This window comes from Arvicanthis niloticus, chromosome 19, assembly GCF_011762505.2.
Source record: "Arvicanthis niloticus isolate mArvNil1 chromosome 19, mArvNil1.pat.X, whole genome shotgun sequence".
NCBI classification, from domain to species: domain Eukaryota; kingdom Metazoa; phylum Chordata; class Mammalia; order Rodentia; family Muridae; genus Arvicanthis; species Arvicanthis niloticus.
The window spans coordinates 5,621,921-5,629,233 of record NC_047676.1 but is presented as its reverse complement, the minus strand read 5'-3'; positions in this window follow the sequence as shown (position 1 = coordinate 5,629,233).

Sequence of the window (7,313 nt, the reverse complement as noted above, 5' to 3'; positions counted from 1 at the left end):
AGCTGTTGTCCAAGCAAAAGCTTGCTCTAGCACTACGGGAAGCTCACATCTGATGAACACTTTGTACTGTGCGGGCTGGAGTCAGGGATGCACAACCCAGAGCTCACAGCATCATCCTGTTCTGAGGCCATAGTCTGGGCAGCCATACAGAAATGCCTTGTCCTTCCCTGGGGACGGGTGGCAGCCAGTAATGGTGACAGCAATTGACAAACAGGAGATTTCAGCCTGAGGAGCTCTGTTAACAGAAAACTGAATGTCAAAATTCTGCTCTGTCTACTTAGAATATTTTATACTGTTGCTATGAAACCTTGCTACTTATTATTTGAAATACTGTAACAGATAAAGATTCTATATGAGCTATTGAAATTATCAAGTCTGTCTCAAACTAAAAAATTGATTAACCAGATCATAAATAAATGCCTTTTAAACTACAGTTATCCTTAGCAATATACAAACAAAAATACATAAGATCTAAGCAACTGAACGGGGAACAAGCAAACTGGAGGCTCACTTGGAGGCATTGGGCTTAGTTCAGCATGGTGGCACATGCCTGTAATCTCAGACTCAGGAGGCAGAGACGGAAGGATGAAAATTTGATATCAGCCTGGGCTATATGCCAAGAACTTGCTTTAAAAATCCAAGAACTAGGGGCCAGAGAGATTACTCTGTTAATTAAGGTGTCAATGCTGAAATAAACATATAAGTAACACTATACAGAGAAAATTGTATTTATGTATTTATATATATATATATATATATATATATATATATATATATCAGTAATTAATGAAAATTGAAGTCACTGATTTGAAACAAAGCAAAGAGGGGTATATGGGGAAGAAAGGGGAGAAGGCAATGGTATAATTTTATATTATAATCTAAAAATTAATTTAAAAATGAAGAGTGAAAGTTTTGTAAATCCTTCTTGTTTCTCCCAACAGTGGGAACATACACGTGTGCCAAAAATATCAAGGTCAGAAACTTCACCTTGGTGTCATTCTGCTGAATAGACTATACATGACCCCTTGTTTCCAACAGTTTTACAAGCAATAATGACCGTGTGTGCATATGTAAGCATGCATATGTGTGTGTATATGTTTAAGTATAATTGCGTGCACTCATGAGTATGTGGGTAGGTAAACACATTTGTATGTTTGTGAATATGTGTGTTTGTAGTACAAGTATGTCCGTCTGCTACTCTATGTAAGTTAATCTGTGTATTTGTATGTATGTGCTTGCATATGCATGCATGTGTTTGTGGGTGTGTTTCACACAGGCATCACATGTATACTTATGTGTGGTAATGTACACACATGCATGTATGTGTATGCACTAATGTGTGTGCATATGGATTTATGTTATATCTGCTTATCTGTGCAGTTCTTGGTCTTTCCTGTGTGTGACCATTACCGAAATCCAAGTGCGGGGTCATTCTGCCATCAGAAAAGTGGCGTCATGTTTGTCTGATCTCTGCCCCTTGGCAAGCACTGCTGTGTAGGAAGCCGCTGTTAGCAGTGGCTATACGTTTGCATTTCCAAGATGGCGCTGGCCGCGTGTCTTCCCAATTGTAAACAATTATCTGCGCAGCTGCTAGGCAGAAAGGCGTGCCAAAGTCACTGCCAATCCCGAGGCATAATATTGGGTGGTGAGCGAACAGCCAATCAGAAGTGAATATGTCACTCTAGGCTGTATTTAAGCTAGGCCCCTTCCGCGTCTCAGCCCTTCCGCCCTTCCGCGTCCTTCCGCGTTTTCCACGTGTGTGTTACAGAAGTAAAAAGTTCTCGTTTTGTAGTAACTACCCGAATTGCGTCTCACGTGTTTTCTCGTCCACGGGCGTGGGGCAACGCGGGAGGCGCGCGTTATACTGCTGTTCTTCTCAGATCTTATTTTGATATCTGCTTGGCCCACCATACTGACAAAAAGTCTCAACCAAGTTTTGCTTGGCATCAAGTCACATTAAACATTAAGGATAAATCGAAGAGGGGCACGGTGACCTTCCAGCAAACTGAAGAAAGTAACTCATTGTTTCTGCTGCTCTTTTTCTGTAATAAATCTGGGCTTCACCTTCCTGTAAGTTCAATAGGTGAGAACACTTCAAAGGATATAAAATAAAAACTCAATATATAGAAAAAAGTAACATGATGACTTCATTTAAATCGCAAGTGAGCAACCCCTCAAATTTAGCTAAACATCTTTCAAGGGTGATGGCCAAGTCACTTCCCAAATGACCATTATAAAGTCGTAAACCTGTTAGTTATTAACCTAGACTTTAACACCCATCACGACCCTCATGCCCTTTCATCCAAGTCAGGGTAATATTTGTTCAAAGATGAAAAAAAAAAAAAAAAAAAAAAAAAAAAAAAAAAAAAAGGAAGCCATTCAACATCTGAATATTTGCTAAAAATAAAATTGACACTTTAAAAGTGTCTTCACCTACATGTTTATCAAACTTACATTGCTGAAATTAGGCTATTTTATATGTATTGAACATAGTACATAATACTATAACAACAATATAACTGTACATTATAGTTGGTATAATGTACACTGCAGTATTATTATATATTTTGTAATGTAATAATACATCTCTTTGTTAGTACAGGCATATATTTGGTTGTTATTTTCATCATTTATTATTCACTGCTACTGTGTTCCACATTATAGCAGCCACCTGGGAAGAAATGAACATAAGAACATCACCCCGTATTTGTATTTCTCTCTTTAAATGCGTTCACGGGTGTTCAGAAAGACAGCTTTGTCACATGACCCCAGATGCTTCCTCACCATAAGACCAGACTTTGCATTCCCCACAGGTTCATGAACAGCTGGATACTTTAGTTAATATTCATCCTGACTTTCAATCATAACTGCCTTTATAGCCATGTCATACCATCCTTTGTGTCCAGATACCATTCGATCACATGAGCATGTAATTTGGATAAATACTTATTAAAAACACTTTCACTAAAATGGCAAAACAAAAAACAAAAAAACCAAATGTATAGACTGGGTGGTGTTTTACTCATATAAAGCTAGAGTCTTTCAGAGAGATGTTCCTGGGGAACTAACAACACAGGCAGTTTGTCTCTGTCCTTGGTGCTGACTACAGCTCACTCCTCAAAACACAAAAGCCCAGCAAAAATCGTTTACATAAATCTTCTCATGGCAGTTATTGGTCTTTGCAACGGCTCTGGACTAAAAGCCACGAACTTCGTTTCTTCTCTTGGCTAGAGATGCTTGGAGAGAACCCTGTCAGTTCACCAAGATTTGACTTTAGTCAAAAAATGTGCACATAGCTATCTTCCTAAATGTTCCTATTTTAGATGACTTTGGGTTATTGGCCGTACCGCGCATCAGTCCATACATCCTCCTACCCATCTCCCCTGCATCTTAGGTTATACACCATCTGAATCGTGTCCTTGCCATTAGTACATGCTACGCTTAAACCTTCAGCATACATTTCAACTAACCGTCTATAGTTGTTTGTATGAGAGGACTGCAATCTAAGAATCTCTGCCTCAAAACTTCAGTCTTGAAAGGGCTGTTACAACCAAACCTATCTGCTGCCATTCTGGCCACTAAGTGTGGTTAGAGTGCAGTCTAACTGTGACTCTGGACATACTTGCCTGAGGTCAGTTTGTTTTACCCTGCTAAGAGGAAAACCTACCATACTCCTTCCCAGAACTTGCATAGCAAAACTGCCTGAAAGATGAGGTCATCCTGAGCTTACAGGAGTATGTCTCCCCTCTCTCTGAGTGGAAGGAGGGGTATTGAGGACCCATGAACCTCTGTGAGAAGTGTGACATCCATTTCATATCTTCACATATACTCACCCTACTGAAAATAGCTATAGACAAAAGCAGCCTTAACCCCATATTTAGACCATGATCGTACAGATGTATATGCTTGCTTACCTCCCTTCACCATATGACATGTAAAATATTCTTATTGCATATTAATTCAATGTGCTTATTAATTTTATGTAGGCTCCACACAGAACTTACTAAAATAGCTATTTTTCTAATGTTAAACTGCACAACATGGAGAGAAAGCATGCAGTTCCAGGCGACCACAGAAGCATGTCTTTTAGCGAACCTCACATTGGATTCCAGGCTGGGTCCATTGAAGACACTGGGGGCTCACGACAAGATTCTCATAAACTTCCCAGAGTTCATACAGAGGCTTGCTGGCATCTATGTGTCTTTCTTTAACATTCTAAACAGTAAGCAATAAATATTTAATAAAGCTCTTGCCTACTGGGTTTAGAGAGATGGTGTGTCCTGCTTTTCAGAATGACCTAAATCTGCTGACAGTCTGATTCAGTCCAAGTTGACAGGCTTGAGTGACAAGGAAGCTCAGGATGCAACTCTCAGCCAGAGGCTAAAGACTGTACAGGTTAGACTGTAATCCCAGAATTGAGAGAACCTGTAGTTCTGATATCCAAGGACAGAGAAAGAAAGGTACCCCTACTATAGCTGAGAGAATAGGCTTGCCTTCTGCCTTTTCCTGCTCTGAACCCCCAGCTGGTGGATGTTACCTCAGCACACAGTTCTTCCCCACTCAGCCCTCTGCCTCACATCCAGTCTTCTCTGGTCACACCTCCAGTTCATGAGGCTCTTCTTATTTCTGCCAAAATGGCACACAAACATCACCATCACAGTTATGAAAACCCAGACTTGAACAAACTGCCCAGATATACTTAGAAGTCCCCAAGGAAACTAAGAAATGTTATCTCAAGTTGTCTGCAATGACATAAGCCTTAGCATCCAAACTAAATTTGGGTTGTGGAGCAAGCTCAACTCTGCAGTGTCCACCAAACTGGAAAAGTAGTTCTGGAACTGACATCATTTTCATGTTTCCATTCTTTCTATCACCTTCTATAATTACTTTTAAAGGAATTAATTAAGGTACTCCAAAGGGGGGGGGACCATAAAGTTTCCTCTCCCAAGATAGCCTTTCCTATGGTTCCCTGAAAGTTGCCTTCTATGACTGAAGCATTTGGTATTAAGGCTCCATACAACCCCTGGTGTCTCTCTGCTTTGATTTGCAGATTAGCACAGTGTCTGTGTGCTGTTCTGTGGGCACCTGAGCGATCACAGCTTCATTTAACCCATGTAGGTCTCCAAATATGAGCAGACAAAAGCAAAGAGGCTAGTGGGTCTGTAAGTAGGGGGCACCCGCACGGATTCTTTTCTTTTCTTTTTTTTTTTTTTTTTAGAAATATAGAATCTATGCTCTGAATCATCACTAATCTTATTAATTTTATTTAACTATAATGACATTAAATCAGGAGTATGCCACCAACCCAAACTGTCCCTGAGCTGCAGACTGACTGGCTGTTGGTATTGGGATGTAGAGAGATATGGTATCTAGAAATTCAGTCCTGCATTATACCCGGGACTAAGAGGAAGCGGAAGGTTGGCTTGTCTGGGTCTCCATAGGGAGCAGTCTCAGGTGGCTGTCTCCAGCAGGAGGAAGGTGATGTAAATAGTGTCTGCACACACTGCTTTTAGCTAAAGGTATACCATTTGTAACCATCCATACTAGGACCAGAGGGAGGCTTCTCCATTCCTCTGAACCCACCCCAGGGGTGGCTTTGCTATCCTCATGGGTCTGGTGAATCGAGGTCCTTCATGTGGCCATGTTTGTGTCAGTAAGGAACACTCATTCGGGACTTCATGTTCAACCCACAAACTAGTTATAAATTGGTGGTTTATGGTCACTTTGAATGTTCCTGGGGAAAAAAATTAACAACTTTTGAATAATACTGAAGGCAGATAGTGTACTTAGAAAGTCCTCTTAGTACTGAGTATAAGGCAGGACTGAATTTCCAGGTTGTTGTTATGCCTTCATCAGAGTGACCCACCCATCTGCTGCCAGTTCGCTTGGGACTCCATGACACTTCCATGTCATCTGTGGCTGACTTTGTGTTGCATTGGGTATGTGGGTACATAAAGCAGAAGGTATATCTCTCACCAAACATCAAATGTTTATTTTCACTTTATAGAAAAGGTTTGCTGGCCCTTGATCTCAGACGTTGCAAAAAATATTTTAGCAAATGTGTCCTTGATATCTTTTAATATATCAATTCAAATAATCTATTTTCTTTTGTTTTACTCTTTTCTTACATATTACATCGTGACTGCAACTTCTCTCCCTCCCCTCTTCCCAGTTTCTTCCTTTCCCTTCCTGTCTCCCCCCATGTCCATCCTCCACCTCCCCTCAGAAAAGAGCAAGTCTCCCAGGGACATCAAACAAATACAGCATAACAAGCTACCATAAGGCCAGGCACATACCATCACATCAAGGCAGGACAAAACAACCCTGTAAGAGGAAAAGGGTCCCACATGCAGGAAAAATAGTCAGATACAGCCTCTGTTTCCACTGTTAGGATTTCCAAAGGAACACCAAGCTACTCAGCCATAACGTGCCTGTCTGAATCTCAGTAAGTTGATTCTGTGGGCCGTTTTCTTATGGTGTCCCTCACCCCTCTTGTCCCTCTGCTCCTCTCTCCCCATCCTTTGCAGGACTCCTGAAGCAATGTCTAGTGTTTGGCTATGGGACTCTGCATCTGCTCACATCAGTTTATGGATGAAGTCTCTCTGATGACAATTATGCCAGGCTGTGGTCCTAGAACACTCAGCAGGTAGGACAGACCATAGGCCAAAGGTTTTATGGCTGTCTTTGTGTTCCAGTCCCTCCATGTGAGGCCATGACTGGTTACAGAGGAAGGCTGGTCCAGGCTCCATGTCCCCCATTACCAGGAGTCTTAGCCAGTGTCACTCTCATGATTCCACTGCACTAAGTGTCTACCTTGTCCTGGAAATGCCGCTCAATTGCAACAGTTTCTCCTAGTGTTTTCTTCCCCCTGCCCCCCATAACCTGATCCATCCTGTTCTCAATCCCACTCACTGCAGTCCACCCTCGAAATCTCCTATTTCCTCTTCCCAGAGAGATCCTTGCATTTCCCCTTAAGTCATCCTTGTTATTTACCCTCTATGGGTCTATGGATTGTAGCATGGTTATGTTTTTTAAAAGCTAATATCCACTTAAAAGTTTGTCTTTCTGGGTCTAGGTTACCTCTCTCAGGATGATTTTTTTTTTTTTTTTTTTTTTTAGTTCTATACATTTGCCTGCAAATTTCATGGTGTCATTGTTTTTTAGCACCTGGATAATACTGCATTGTGTAAATGAACCATGTTGTCTGTATCCATTCTTCAGCTGAGGGACATCTAGGTTGTTTCCAGTTCCTGGCTATCACTAATAAAGCTTTTGTGAACATAGTTGATCAATTGTCCTTGTGGTGAGTTGGA